Raw genomic sequence first — 16,280 nt, 5'->3', positions numbered from 1 at the left:
ACAAATTCAACAAAGGCTGTTCAAGCTCAGCTTGTTCTTATTTTGAGTCAAGCCAAGCTCAAGCTCAAGCTCATGGTAAACCTGAGGTAAGCAAGCTAAGTTTTAGCCAGCTTATTTAGAAAAAAATACATTTTTTTCTGAGCTGAAAATAATAGAATTCGGACTTCTAAACCTACTGATTTAAAAGTTCAAACTGACTTATGTACAAACAAATACATTTTTCAAGGCTGTAAGCAATGGGATTTTTTTTATTATTATCAAGCTGGGAGATTAAGGCTCCCCACCTTTACCTACAGTAGACAAAACCTACTGTGGTTAAACATCAAATTAGCATTCCCATTTGGGTGGTTTATCTTTCCACAATACATGGTCCCCTACTTTTGAAACTAGATCCATGACTGAACAAATCTTGGGTTCAGGTCCCCTGCATCGATAAACACTCTATGATACAAAATATAGCATGTCCATATGAGCTGACGAGCTGAACACTTGCCGTTAATTCGTATTTGGCTTGCAGGGCTTATTTCGGGAGTTCAAACAAGCTCTTTATTAGCCGAAAATGAGCCGAGCTGAGAGTTCTGCCCTACTCAAAATAATGGTTTAGTTAAAATACAAAAAGGAAAAAGAAAAGAAAAACTGTTAATATTCACATCAATTACATTGCAAATCGGTTGATTCGTAGAACCCTTGTTATTTAAAAATAAATAAATTACATGAGGATGACATTGGATGGTAATTAACACATATGACAACAAATATTCAAACACACAATGTGCCTTTTTAAACCCTTTCTTCCCCTGTCTGCCGGCATCAACTTTTTGCCTTAACCATCAACCTATGTCCTGGATCGACTTCGTATTGCAGTACATGGCATTGAATGGAAATTAACACATATGACATATAATAAATATTCAAACACAAATGGGCATTTTTAAACCCTTTCTTCCCCTGTCTGCTGGCATCGACTTTTTGCCTTCACCATCAACCTGTGTCCTTTCAAGGATTGACTTAGTAATGCAGTACATGAGTGGCCTTTTCATTTGAGCTCATGCTACTTCTTGATCGTGAAACTCTCACTGATTATAGATAGGCAATGTGTTTTGGTCAACTGACATATATACAGTGGCTGATACTAGGCTGTCAGATTCTACCACAACAGTATTTCTTGAAATGTTTCTAACAGCATGTTTTGGAAATGTGCCAACAGTGAAAAATGTGTACTGTACATGTCTTATGAGATTTGGAAACACAAGAACACTTGAGAAATCAATGGTCCATGTGCTAGTTCCATTCCCATCAACCATTCCCTTAGCAATTGTAGACCTCACATTCATGCCTTTAGCGTTGTTCCTATCTATCACCACTTGATTAATTGTAGTAAAAGCACTCTTGGACTGATCCAGTTGCACTATATCTTGTGTGCCTCCACCAGAAAACATGTTATCAACTATATTGAGCCCATTGATGATACCATTTACAGACTTCAACAGAACGAAAGCACCACCTAGAAAGAAAGAATTGGAGATGTGAAGTTGCACTGGATCTTCAGCGATGATTCCAGTGTAATCTAGATAGCAATTCACGATGCGTGTCTGCGTTAGACCGGGTGTCCGTAGGTAAATTCCAGTTCCACCCCAACCAGTTGCCTTGTTGTAGCAATGAACCCCTGTGAGAGTGTTAGCTTGGCCAGAGACTAAGATTCCAATTTCAGCTGAGAATATAACAACATCAGTAACAGCATTGTCATTGCCCATAAGATTGATCCCTACACCGGAAAAGTTCTTCTCGTTTGGGTCGCCGCCAGCCGTAATATGCTGGCCAATGAAGGAATTGTGTATGTAGGTCTCATGGCCGCCCTTAACTAGTATACCATCAGTCATGAAATGTGATACATAACAATTGTCTATGGTAGTCCTTAATGAGTCAATAACTGAGATCCCACCACCCCTATAGTTTGCGTCCAACATCAAGTCTTTGAATGTGATATATTCGTATTCATGTGATGGTGAAGATGGTTGTAACTCTATAAGATATCCATCAGTAGGAAAATCATCTGAAGCTCTTAATGATCCAGCATGAACCTAAGTATCAAAGACAAACAATGATGAATTAGTAAATCATTTCAAATTATAAAATAGTCATACGTACCAAAAACTTTGGAAAGAAAGGGGAAAGCTCCCAAGTTGGCTTTTTATTATGTACTTAAGTAAAAGGTTGAACTCAACCGAAAAGCATATGAAAAAAGTGATTAATTTTAAAGAACATCAAGGTGGGTGATCGTTTTATCTTACGGACTAGTAAAGGGAAAATCGTAGTTAATGTATAAGTGGCTTTCTATAAAAAAAAAATGTTAGTGAATTAGTTTTTTCTTTTTTTATTGCAATTTGAACGTGAGAACCCTCTGTTGTGATAGTGTGACTTTACCATCCAGCTATTTCATTCAATCCCCAATTGATTCATATTTTAATCAATCTAAGACCATGAAAGAATCTTAAAACAGAGATCTATCCAAACATAATTGAATGCTTGTTGTGAAAAAATTTCACACCACAAATGTAAAAAAGAAAGGAAAACCGTTATTTGGAAGAGCACCAAGGTGGTTAATTGTCACAAAGGCACAAATACAATATTCCAATAGAACACAAAATGGGTTATAATATCCTCAATAAAAAAAGGAACACAAAATGGGTTATGATATTCCATTAAAAAAATTTGTTTGAGAGTATTTCATTAAAAGTTGAGAAGAAAGATTGGAATAGGTGTGTGATTGGAATATAAATAATCCATTCATTTTCCTCTGTTGAGGGAAAAAAATGAAACAAGAAAATATGAAACTAATGATCGATCGATTCCAAGAAAATACATGGTGGTTCGCTCTTGTAAGCAAACATATAAACCAAGAAAAGACTAATTACCAGGACGTTTCCACCACCACTGGCAGGAAATCTAAGGGGCCGGCTTATCAGATAAGCACCACCATCAAGGTGAACCTCTGAGCCACCAAGATCAGCAATCCCATCCATCAGAACACTGCCATTTGTCGGCTGAAATGCATCGGAGATCGCTTTTGTTAATGCATCCGTGCTATCTGTCTTACCTGTTGGGTCCGCATCGTAGGCAGTTACGTGATAGATCCGCGGAGACGGTGTCTTCTGCAAATTAATTTGATAGATTCTTTTGTCAGACAATATTACAATATATTTTCTGTAAAGCATGTTTGGGTGAGAGTAGTAGACCTCCGCCAACAAAAGAAAGAAAGACAAGAAGGAAACAAAAATGTCTGCGAGCATCACCGGTGGTAACACAGGCGAAGGCGAGACTTCAACCAAGTTCCGGTGAAGAAGCCAAGGCTTGAGAAAGTGTGATTCCTTGAGGCGCGAACGATCGGACTCGCCGGAAAGCCCATCCACCCTCCATTCTTGCCCAGATTCCAGAAGCACAAGTGAGCTTGCCAAGGCCACCAAGGCAACAAACACATATCTTATGGCCATCTTGAGCCTATTTCACTGGGCCACAGCCAGGAGAAGGGAGGGGGAGTTTCTCTTATAAGACGTGAGACGTGCACATATATGTATCTTTTGCTCATACAAGAGGGTACAAAGATTGTGTACTTGTTAAATATTGACACGCTAAAGAAACTTCAAGGAGGGAAAACAGAAGAGAAACTAAACAAAAAAATTTGTTTAATATCAAAATTTCTCATTTTCCTTTTTCACTATGCAAGAACTTTGCATGTGATATTATGAAAGTGGTCATCGATATGAACACCACCGATTGATATTGTTTGTATGTTTGGTGAAAGGACACATGACACGCCATTTTTTGTAGTTTTTGTTAAGAATAGCACGCAAGGGGGCACGACACTGTTGTCATTCATTATGTCATTTTGGAGAAAATTTATGGGTAAGGGGGTATCATTGATTCATTCAAATGGGGGATGGTGTGTTTTGGGGAGAAGGTATAAGTGAAGGATTTAAGTCATTGGGGTTCGAGTAAAAGGAAGGAATTTATTGCCTTGGTGGCTCTCTTTACCTGCTCCTTTAAGAAAAGGACATCCAATTTGTGTTAGTTTTTCTTAATTTTTGACTAAAAATTCTTTGCTTTTCTGCCACCTCTTTTTTGAGACCCCTTTCTCTACCCTCATCAGCAGAACGTATTAGACATCTGATGTCAATTTTTGTTACTTTTACTCAAATGACAAATATGCCTTTTTCTTTTTCTTTTTCTTTTGCTTTTGATACATTAGTAGAGATCTCAATGGTTTCTGTGGCGATGTAAATGGTTCAGGTTCAGATATAGGATTGAATCCTAGTCCATTTAGTCAGTTTGGTAAGCTTAGTAACATCCAAATGCTAATGGGACTCGGGTCCATTTAGTCAGCTTTGGTAAGCTAAGTAACATCCAAATGCTAATCAGACTTTATTTATTTGTAGCATTTTTCGTGTTTTGTACCGTCATGTTTTTCACTTTTTGCATCTGTCTTGGGGGCGTGACACCCCATATCCATGTAAATATCTCAACCCGAGCTAAACTTTTTTTTAGAAGAAAGAAAAACATTTCATTCATGCATAAGCTTCAATAACAGTTGTATAAAGTGAAGCCCAAGGAGTTTGGTGCAGTGGAGGAGACCTTGACCACTGGGTGAGTGGTCAGGGTTCCATTCTCATGAGTGTCAGCCACTTGCAATAATGAGGGCAAGGGTAAGTCTTTGCTCAACCTAAGCTAGACAACTCCACGATGGCAAGGGGTGTGCAATGAGTTTACACAGATTTCGATTAGCAGGCTTAACCAGCGCGACCAGGTCTCTGATTTTTTATGGTGATTTTCTTGTCCTTCATGGAAAAAAACTATACAAAGCGAAGAGTGACAAGGAGTTAACCAGAAATGCAGCAATCGTATCAGATTTCCAGCTAAACAATGGCCATAGATATTTAAGGTCTTCAAAACACCAAACCTATACCTGTCATAAGAAGACCTGAAATTACAGATGATGGGGTGGTTCGCCTATGTTGCCAGCGGGGTGGTTGTGAGGTTGATAAGATGAAGGCACCGGATCAAACCCCATTGGCGCACGGGGGTGTCCATAGCTTTTAGAGGAGGTGGGCCGCATAAAGGAGGTTGATTGTGGTGTCCCCTCCCAGTGTTTTTTTCTTGGCTTCGGTGAGGGTTTTTCATCACCAAAAAAATTATCATCAGAGTTTCTCAAGTTCCAACTTAAAGTCCAGCAAGTTCCAACCTGATTATATATATATACACACTAATTGGATCCAGTTTGGTATAAGCTCTAAGCATTCGAATCCAAAACTGACTTTGAACCTGATTATATCCGACCCATTTAACAATAACAGTAGGTAAAGCTGGACCCCACAACAACTGTATTTGTGTCATCTAGGAAACCAGTTGGGGTCTTGACTGCAAAACAGCATCGTTGGTGTTAAGGTTGACCAACTTGATTTGGAATGAAGGGATGGAATCAAGTAAGTTGGTCGAAGTAGGGCTAGCATTGCCTGGGTCTGCAGGGACTACGTTTGGCATCCTTTCTATTCTTGAACAAAGCATTTATTTTTTACCTAGCTAGACCTCAACCTACATTCACCAAAGTTGAATGGGGGTTAGGTCCAACTCAACTAATTAAGGCAATCAAGTCCAATGTGAATCACAAATCCCACGTAATTCTAGACCTGGCTAGGCCAGTGAACAATATTGCCCTAAATTCTTCTAGAACATTTTGTAAAACTAGGGGGGGAACATCGATCGGTCCAGCTCGAATTAGCCCTTGTCAGGTTCGGGTTCTTTGGGAGACTTATCTGGATTCAGGTCATGTTGGGTCAGGCCCTTCAAAACCTGAATGTTATTAGGTCGGGCCAGGCTTCATCGAAGTGACTCTTTGTCCCTACCTAGAACCCGGCCTACTTATTAATTGGTCGGGTTAGGTATGACATCTTTGGAGCTTCGGGTTGATGTGGCAGCCCAAATTCGGCCCATCTCAGGTTGCGTTGCTGATTACCAATTGGGTACCCCAGCCCGGGATCCACTCCTATATCAATCGAGTAGGGTGCCCTAAGGGGGCGTTTCATTAGCAGCCAGTGGAGGTCAAGGACACCATGTTCTGTCCTGTATCAATATCTGTACGTGTCAGAGTTGTGTCATCATGTGATAACATATCCAACTCGGGCTACCCATGGCACTTCCTCTAAATGGTGTCACTGTGACATAAGAGTGTAATAAAGACCCTAGAGCAATTCTGGGCACATTGACTCGGCCCAGACATGCTCAGTGGAGCAAGCTGAGCACAGTAGGGGGTCTTTAAAGGTAAGTTCGCCGATCATATCCTGGGGTCAAGGGATAATCCCATGGAGTTTTATGGTAGGGCAGGCAGAACCAGCGCGGCTAGGTCTATAATGTTGTGGGTGGTTTCTCTGTGTAAATATCAACAACAAAAAAAGTCCACTGATCATATAAACCCAAAACCATGCCCTGATCTTGGGGTTGGTGCAACTCGCTGTCACAAACAGGTATGTGGCCAAGCCAACCTAAGCCTGAGCTAAGTCATAATGGAGCTCTGGTCTCCTATAATTTGGTTCACATGCTCAACAGAGCTCTAGCAGAAATTAAAGAGATTACATGTAGCTGGGTTTCATTGTCATATTTGGCAATAGCTAGGGATGTCAACGGGTCGGATTAGGATGAAAAATGATAAAACCTAATCGGATACAAAGAGTTAAAAGTGAATTCAGATCGGACTTGCTTAAAACCCAATATTCAAACTTAATTGGGTTTGGGTTTTAGTCAGATTCAGATTTAATCAGATTTGGATTGAGTTTCAATGAAAAACTCAATACGGTGCCAGAATCCAAATTCTAATTAATATTCACACTTGATTGGGTTTGGGTTATATCTGGATTTGGCTACCGAATCCGACTAATCGAATTCGAATTTGGATTCGGATAGGATGTCACATCAGACCCATTGACATCCCTAGCAATAACAGACGAGCTTTATCTTTGTCACTGACATGTGCAAGTGTAAACAAAGAGAGGCCATGGTTTCAAATCGCTTTGCAATGTACTTCATACCTTCAGGCCAAGAAAGGCAGCTAATTTACCAACAGGCAGAGGCGTAGCTAGGGGGGGGGGGCAGGACTGGGCTGTAGCCCAGTCCTGCGTCCCGAAACAGTTAATTTTTTTTTTTTTTAAAAGCCCAGTCCTAGCCCAGCCCTGATTCCATATGAAATAGATTTTTATCCATTTTTTAGCCCAGCCCTGACTGCAGCAAATAGTTTGATTTGTCCATATGAAATAGATTTTTATTAATAATTGTAGCCATTTTTTATTTTATCTTAAAAAAAATTTTCGGGGGCGCTGCCCCCGAACCCCCGACTATCACACAATTTTTTTTTTCTACACCCCTGTTTGCCCCCCCCCTCGCATGAATCCTAGCTACGCCCTAGCCAACAGGGCTCGGCTTGTGTGGTAGGAACAGCTGATGCACATCACCTTGTGTTGGGACATTACAAGTTCAAATCTCAATGGTATCTTTGTATGACTGGTAGAGTCAGACTAAACCCAGCTTGCCTTTCAAAAAAAAGTAGCTAATTTCGTATTTTTCACGTACATGTGTGCATTATTTTGGTAGGGTCCGATTTATGAAGATACATTGAAAGTGTTCATTTTTTTTTCAGAGGAAAATAACAGAGTACATGGTCACCAATGAAGAGGTCTCATTAGACACCTAATATCTAAAAAAACAGAGAAATCAATTGGGATAAATGGGCCAAGTCTAGACCCAAGAGGTTTGGCGTAGTGGGATAGGGCCTAGACCGTTTGACGAGAAGTCTAGCTTCACATCTCATGTGCGCCAAAAGCTAGGTGACTCCCTGGTGTTGAGGGGTAAGTCATCAGAGTTATACGCCGACATGAAGAGAGACCATTAGTATGGCAGTCGGACCCAACACAGCTAGATCTCTGTGCCTGGAGTGGTTTCTCCTAATTAAAATAAAATAAAATGGGCCAAGTCTGGGCCACCCGAACCATGAGATATGTGAGGATGGTCTTTCCAAGATTTTTGCAAAAACTGTTTCACTATCGTATTAGAGCTGAATATAAATTCCTGTATACAAAAAGCATCAAAACGATATAGATTTCTGTTGTTGTTTTTTCATAATTTGTCGGTGCATCTTTAAGAAGTCATGAAGCTCCACTTTCCAAAAAGGTTAAGCAAAGCATCCAGAGATTCAGAGTTCAGAAGAGAAGTTGGATCACAATCCAACTCTCCAGACCTGATCCGGGCATCGCTACCCAAGGCGATCCACACTCTTGCAGGACGTTTCTTGTCCTAATGGATCCTCCATTTAGTCGATGTGCGATGTGCTCCTTCTTTTATTGTTTCAATTCCATTGCGTCTTCGTGGAATCGTATTTTTGGATATTGTATCGGCAATATTTATTTCGTGTAATCTTTTTTTTTTAGGAGCAGGATTCTACGGATCCGGATAGTTTTGGTACCATGTAGAATTGTTTTGTAGTGCTAGAGGGTGTATGGGGAACATGGGTAGTTTTTATTTTTCGCATTTGCATTTTCTAATGTGTTTTGGGTGCAGGATCCAATTCGTTGCACGATCTGAATCCCGATCTTGATCCATCTCAATGGAGCCCTAGTTGGCGCCACTTTGTGGTGGACCAATTTGGGCCCCGTTCAAATTCAGCTTTGACTATTCCAAGTCAAAAATAATTGTTGGACATTTTTAATGCTCGTGACCAAAAATAAGCTAGTCAGATTCAAATTTTGAGGCAAGGCTTGGGAAGGCCACACCTCCTTTATGGTGGCTCTTTCCCAAGCTCCAAGGCTTTTATGAAGGGGAGGTCAACCAAGGTGGGAGGGGGCTTCTTCATTTTCGAAATTGGCTGGTGGCTGGTTCTAGAGAGAGGAAAAAACGTGTTTTGGTGGCTGAAAATTCGGTAAAGAGATTCATTGGAGTGTAGAAGAAATCATTATTCTTGGTTGTGAAGGTGGTCTCATCTAGACCGACCTTGTGGTTGAGCAACATCCTTGGTGGTGTTGGCTAATGGTTTGAGTTGTGGATCGAAGGCTTTTTTTCTGGTGTCAGCTGCTTCCCAGCGACATCTGTTGCTACATTCACCCGTTTATCATATTTTCTGGTTCTCTTGACTTTCTTGGCATATTTTCTATTCATATGTATCTTGTTCATCACTTGCATGATGTTGTAAGTCCAGTAAGATACTTGTCAGTCTTGAATACATGTTTAGTATATTTTTATGTTAAGAAGTGATTGTTGTCTCAAAGTATTTTCTCGGATTTTCTGTCAAAACTCAGATTCCTGAATCCCGAGTTATCAGAAATGTCTCCAAAGAAATGACCGTATTGGGCTCAATACTGGTGGGTTTCCAATGTTCTTTAGATTTTCGAAAATCTAAGACATTTTTCTATAACTTTGTAGTTGGGTCTATTTCGTGAATCGGCCGTTTGAGCCCCTGAAAAGTATTGTCAAAGTCTTAGACTAACAGGAAACCACTGTCACCAGTTTGGTTCATAGCACTCCTAGTGGTGTTCTGTACTTTTTCTTTATCTGGAGATTCCCTATATGAAAATTCGTTTTCTTTAATTCTGTGGAAAGCTAGAATCTAGATCCACAATTTTCATGTTTTGAGTTTTAACTAAATCTTTGTTTAAGTACCTCAAAAATATCAATATTTGTTGTTGACGAATAGTGGAAAATTTAGTTCTTTTATCAATAACCCATATCATTTTCCAGAATTCAAAAATTTGTAGAGCCTTGTAGAAAACTCAGAAAATTCTAAATTTTAGTTTGTTGCAAAGGTCCGGATTTGAACTTCGATTTCCCAATTAGGAGTTTTCGCAAACTCTACTGTTTGCATAGTCAAAAACCCTGTTGAATAGACTGTCTATAGAATCTGAAAGTCTGTCATAACCTTGTTCGTCAGTCTCAGATTTGAGTCCGTAGAACAAACACCGCTAATCCGAATCCAGTGATTTCAGGTTTGTTAGAAAGTTGTAAGAGTCACACATAACTTTTATTTGGGCCACATCTGTCGAAACAGAGTGAACAGCTCCCGAAAAACTTATTTTCTTGAGTCCTATTCGGTCTCATTTTCGTAAAAAGCTTTTGCGCGTGTTAAGATCCATTTGGATCTTAGATCGTGGATCAATGCGTACCGAGTCTACATCATGTTATTGCATTATTTTGGTATCAGAGCAAGAGTTGACAAATTTTTCAATCCGACACGATTCTCGGTGTTATGGGGAATCCAAATTTTTTTTTTAGGAACCATTCACCATGGCAGGTCAAATGGGCGATCGAGGTCAAAATAGCTTTAATAGAGGAAACAATGAACATGATCATCATTATGAGGTGCGAGATTTGCAAAGACAACTCACTGAGGCTAATCATCGAGTTAAAGATTTAACTCATCAAATGGACAAAAATGCTAGAGTTAATGAACGGCAAGTTGAGCGGAGTCTACATAGTTTTCGAGAAAAACATGAGACTCGTTCATATGATTCTGATGATGACCTTGAGTCACACTGACAAAGTCCAAAGAGAAGAGATAACTTATAGCCCAAGAGATCTCATTGGGATTCGGGATTGCGTTTTGATATCCCAGAATTCAAGGGAACTGAAACTCCTAAAGAATTCCTAGATTGGATCAGCGAAGTTCACGAATTTCTTGAATTTAAGGAAGTTGTTGAGGATCAACATATGGGATTAATCTCCCTCAAATTAAAGGGTCGCGTTGCAGCCTGGTGGTGACAGCTCAAGCAAATGCACAAACATCAAGGTCGTGCCCCTATTGAGCATTGAGAGCACATGGAGCAGAAACTTCGTGCTTAATTCCTTCTTTTAAACTATCACCGAGAACTTTATCAGAAATACCAAAGCCTTAAGCAAGGAACTTGTTTGGTGGACCAATACACCAAAAAATTTTATGATATCGTTGCACGGAACGACATCCGTGAAAGTGAAGAACAACTTGTATCGAAGTACATTGAAGGATTGAACTTCCAATTACAAGATATGTTCAACTTTGTGGAGTGATAGACTGTGTCTGAAACACATCAAAAGATACTTCAATGGAAAAGGTCTATCTAGAGGAAGACCTTAGCTAGGCCTGGTCCTGTGACTAGACCAACAGCGTGGGTCCCAGCGATCCTCACTGTAAAGGCTATCCCACCCTACCATCATCCTAATGTGTCAAACCCACCTAGGGTTACGAGCCAAAATGGTTCGATAGGAAATCATGTGAGGACGCCTAGTTCAAGTACCCTCATCAAGTGTTATACTTATGGAAAACATGGTCACAAGTCCATTGAATGCCGTGGCAAAGCCTTATTTGTTGAAGGAATTCATGAAGAAGATGATGCTCAATTCAATTCCGAGTTTGATCCCATTTATGATCCTGAGATTAAATCTTTTGAAGAAGAACTAGAAGAGGAATTCGTGTATGAGGATGTGTTGTTGCCTGATAGAGGCGAAGCACTCATCACTAGGCAGATTTGTTTAGCCTTGAGACAAGAAATGAATGATCGATGGCTAAGAACTCACATCTTTTAGTCCGCGTGTACCATCAATGGGAAAGTATGCTGGTTTATTATAGCTTCTGGTTGTTGTGAGAACGTGATTTTGGTCAAAGTCATGACCAAGTTAGGATTGAGTTGTAAGACTCATTTTCGTCCCTATTAGATGTCTTGGCTCCAAAAGAGCGTTGATGTCCATGTCGACTGGCAATGCTTAGCCAAATTCTCTATTGAAAACATTTATTTTGATCAAGTCTGGTGTGATGTGTTCCCCATGGATGCTAGTCATATCATTCTCGGAAGACCGTGGCGGTATGATCGCTCTTTTATTCATAATGGTCGATCTAACTCATACTCGTTCACCTTCGAATGACGAAAGATTAATTTAAAGTCGTCCAAGGATTTATCATATTTGTCTTCATCATCTTCATCTACTTTATCATCTTGTACTCCTTATACCACCCAAGTTTCCCACCCTACTTCATCCAAACCTGCTTCTTCGAAAGTCAAGCTTTTAAGTGCTTTTATTGCCAAACATGAGCTCCAAGAGGCTCTAAGTCAATCTAACATGTGTTATTTTCTGTTCTTAGTTGATTATGATTCATCGCATGGTGAGTCAAAGTCTGAAACCCTAGATTCTAGAGTCACACCCCTATTAGAGGAGTTTCGTGAAGTCTTTCCTAACAAATTACCAGATGGATTACCCTCTCTACGGGAAGTCCAACATCATATCGATTTACAACCTGGTGCGGTATTAACACATGCCCCACATTATCGCTTGAGTCCTACGGAGTATGAAGAACTTCGTAGACAGATTGAAGAATTCCTGACTAAGGGTCACATTCGTGAAAGTCCTAGTCCATGTGTGATTCTTGCTCTTCTTGTGCCAAAGAAGACTAGAACATGGCGGATGTGCATTGATAGTCGAGCTATCAATAAAATAGCCATCAAGTATAGGTTCTCCATTCCAAGATTGAACGATCTGTTGGATCAACTGACTGGTTCAAAAATATTTTCTAAGTTAGATCTGCGTAGCAAATATCATCAGATACGAGTTAGGTGTGGCGATGAATGGAAAACCGCATTCAAAACTTGTGATGGTCTTTATGAATAGATTGTAATGTCATTTGGTCTATCCAATGCTCCATCTACCTTAATGAGAATCATGAATCAAACTTTTTGACCTTACATCGGCAAATTTCTGGTCGTTTATTTTGATGACATTCTCATATATAGTTGAACTGCGCCTGAGCATCTTGAATACTTACATTTAGTGTTTGATATTCTAAAAAATGAACAATTTTATGCCTCTATAGATAAGTGTATCTTCTGGGCCACTGAAGTTTTGTTCCTCGGTTATATGGTCTCGACGACGAATATATTTGTTAATCCTTTAAAGGTTAATTTAATTCAAGATTGGCTTGTGCCAAACTCCATTACTGTTGTTTGTAGTTTTCATGGGTTAGCTTCCTTCTATAAGAAATTCATTTCGCATTTTAGTAGTATCGTTTCTCCATTGACTGATTGTATCAAAGGAAAGATATTTCAATGGAATCCTGAAGCTCAACAATTATTTGAGTGTTTGAAGTCCTATCTTTGTTCAACGTCCGTGTTAGTTTTACCTAATTTTGAACTTGCTTTCGAATTGTCATGTGACGTATCTGGAGTAGAAATCGGTGCTGTGTTGAGTTAGGAAGGTAAGTTTGTTGCTTACTTTAGTGAGAAGCTGAATGAAGCCAAACTAAAATATAGCACATACGATAATGAATTATATGCTATTGTTAGAGCATTAATGCACTCGAGGCATTATTTGGTGCATCGAGAATTTATTCTCCATACTGATCATGGGGCTCTCAAATACATCAACGGTCAGCATAAGTTAAATGCTCGTAGAGTCAAATGGGTAGAGTACCTGCAAGAATTCACATTTGTTCTGAAACATAAGGTAGGAAAGGATAATGTTGTTGTTGATGCTTTAAGCAGAAAAAACATTCTTCTGTCTTCTATGAAGTTATTTGTTTGGGGTTTTGAGGAACATCATTATATGAGTCGGATAATTATTTCTTGAAAGTTATTAATGAAGTGAACAGCCAACCTCATGACAATTTCTCTCTGGTTGATCAATTTTTATCTAAGGGCAAATTGTTTTGTATCCTTGACTGTTCCCTGAAACAACGTCTGATTTCTGAGATACATAATGAATGACACTTTGGTCTAGACAAGACTATTTATTTGGTGTCTTTAACATATTTTTGGCCTCACATGCGAAAGGATGTGAATAGATTTGTGGAGAAATGTCATGCATGTCATATCGCAAAGGGAAACATCACTAATGTTGGGTTATATTTGCCTTTGCCTATTCTTGAGAAACTGTGGCAAGATATAACTAGGATTTTATTTTAGGGTTGCCTAAGACCTCTCATGGTCTTGATTCTATCTTTGTGGTCTTCGATCGATACACAAAAATAACCCGATTTATTCCATGTAGAAAAATCATGTATGCCTCTCATATTGCGGATTTGTTTTTCAAGGAAATTTATAAATTGCATGGAATTCTGAAAACTATCACTTCAGATAGAAGTGCTAAATTTGTAGGACATTTTTTACGACAATTATGGAAGAAGTTATGAACCAATCTAAAATTTAGCATTGTGCATCATCCTCAGACCGACAATCAAACTGAAGTTGTTATTTGGTCTTTAGAAAACTTGTTGTGAGCTTTAATTAATGATAAACCAATGTCATGGTCTTAAATAATTGTACAAGCTGAATTTGCTTTTAATAAATCTGTGAATCGTTTTACTATTTTGTATGGATTTAATCATTGTTCTCCTATTGACTTAGCTCCTATTCTTGTTGTTGGTTCTGTTTTAAATTATATTCAAGATTGTGTTTCTTTGTTGCAAGATATTCATGAACAGGTACATCTGAATCTTTAAGACAACATCAGTAAGTATAAAGCAAGCTATGATAAGAAGCATCGACAGGTATTGTTTGAACTTGGAGATCTGGTATGGGTTACTCTTACTAAAGAACGTTTACCTCATGAATTACATGATAAGTTGGTGCCTAAGCGCATTGGTCTTTGTGCAGTTACTGACATCATTAATTATAATGCTTACAGGGTTCAGTTATCGCCTCAAATCACAACTTCAAACGTGTTCAACGTCAAACACTTGGAGTGGTACAGTAGTGATGCTGAGGGAGAGGAGTCGACTTCGAGGATGAAGCATTTTCAACCTGGGGGGGATGATGCAAAGCATTCAAAGATTCAGAGTTCAGAAGCGAAGTTGGATCCCAAACCAACTCTCTAGACCCAATCAGGGTATCGCTACCTAAGGCGATTCACACGCTTGCAGGACGTTCCTTGTCCTAGTGGATCTTCCATTTAGTCGATGCTCGACGTGCTCCTTCTTTTGTTGTTTTGATTCCATTGCATCTTCGTGGAATCGTATTTTTGGATATTGTATCGGTAATATTTATTTCATGTAATCTTTTTTTTTTAGGAGCCGGATTCTATGGATTCAGATAGTTCTGGTACCTTATAGGATTGTTTTGTGGTGCTATAGGGTGTATGGGGAATGTGGGTAGTTTTTATTTTTCGTATTTGCATTTTCTAATGTGTTTTTGGTGCAGGATCCAATTCGTTGCACGATCCGGATCTCGATCCATCTCATTGGAGCCCTAGTTGGTGCTACTTTGGGGTGGACTGATTTGGGCCTGGTTCAAATTCAACTTTGACTATTCCAAGTAAAAAATAGTTGTTGGACCTTTTTAATGCTCATGGCCAAAAATAGGCTAGTCAAATTCAATTTTTGAGGCAAGGTTTAAGAAAGACACAACTCCTTTATGGTGGCTTTTCCCCAAGCTCTAAGGTTTTTATGAAGGGGAGGTCGACCAAGGTGAAAGGGGGCTTCATTTTCGAAATTGGATGGTGGCTGGTTCTAGAGAGAGGAAAAAACATGTTTTGGTGGCTGAAAATTTGGTGGAGAGATTCATTGGAGTGTAGAAGAAATCATTCTTCTTGGTTGTGAAGGTGGTCTCGTCTAGACCGACCTTGTGGTTGAGCAACATCCTTGGTGGTGTTGGCTACTGGTTTGAGTTGTGGATCGAAGGCTTTCTTTCTGGTGTCGGCTGCTTTCAAGCGACATCCATTGCTACATTCACCCGTTCATCATATTTTCTGGTTCTCTTGACTTTCTTGGCGTATTTTCTATTCATATGTATCTTGTTCATCACTTGCATGTTGTTGTAAGTCCAGTAAGATACTTCTTAGTCTTGAATATATGTTTAGTATATTTTTATGTTAAGAAGTGATTGTTGTCTCAAAGTATTTTCTCGAATTTTCTGTCAAAACTCGGATTCCTGAATCCTGAGTTGTCAGAAATGTCTCCAAAGAAACAATCGTATTGTGCTTGATACTGACATTTTCCTACAACTTTGTAGTTGAGGTCATTCGTGAATCAGCCATTTGAGCCCGTGAAAAGTGTTATCAAAGTCTCGGACTAACAAGAATCCACTGTCATCAGTTCGGTTCAGAACACTCCTAGTGGTGTTCGGTATTTTTTCATTATCTTGAGATTCTCTACATGAAAATTCATTTTATTTAATTCTGTGGAAAGCTAGAACTTAGATCTATAATTTTTATGTTTTGAGTTTTAACTGAATTTTTGTTTAAGTACCTTAAAAATATCAATCTTTGTTGTTGTCGAATAGTGAAAAATTTAG

At 39.2% G+C, this 16,280-nt stretch overlaps 1 pseudogene; it reads right to left on the bottom strand.

Annotated features, from left to right (window-relative positions):
- Window positions 1–1,073: 1,073 nt before the first annotated feature.
- Window positions 1,074–3,491, bottom strand: LOC149834524 (polygalacturonase QRT3 pseudogene; annotated as a pseudogene).
- Between the last annotated feature and the right edge of the window lie 12,789 nt (window positions 3,492–16,280).

Source organism: Nuphar pumila, chromosome 6 (assembly GCF_984573655.1).
Source record: "Nuphar pumila chromosome 6, dmNupPumi1.hap1.1, whole genome shotgun sequence".
Lineage (NCBI taxonomy): Eukaryota > Viridiplantae > Streptophyta > Magnoliopsida > Nymphaeales > Nymphaeaceae > Nuphar > Nuphar pumila.
The sequence above is the reverse complement of the archived record's forward strand: the minus strand, read 5'-3'. Positions and strand labels throughout refer to the sequence as shown.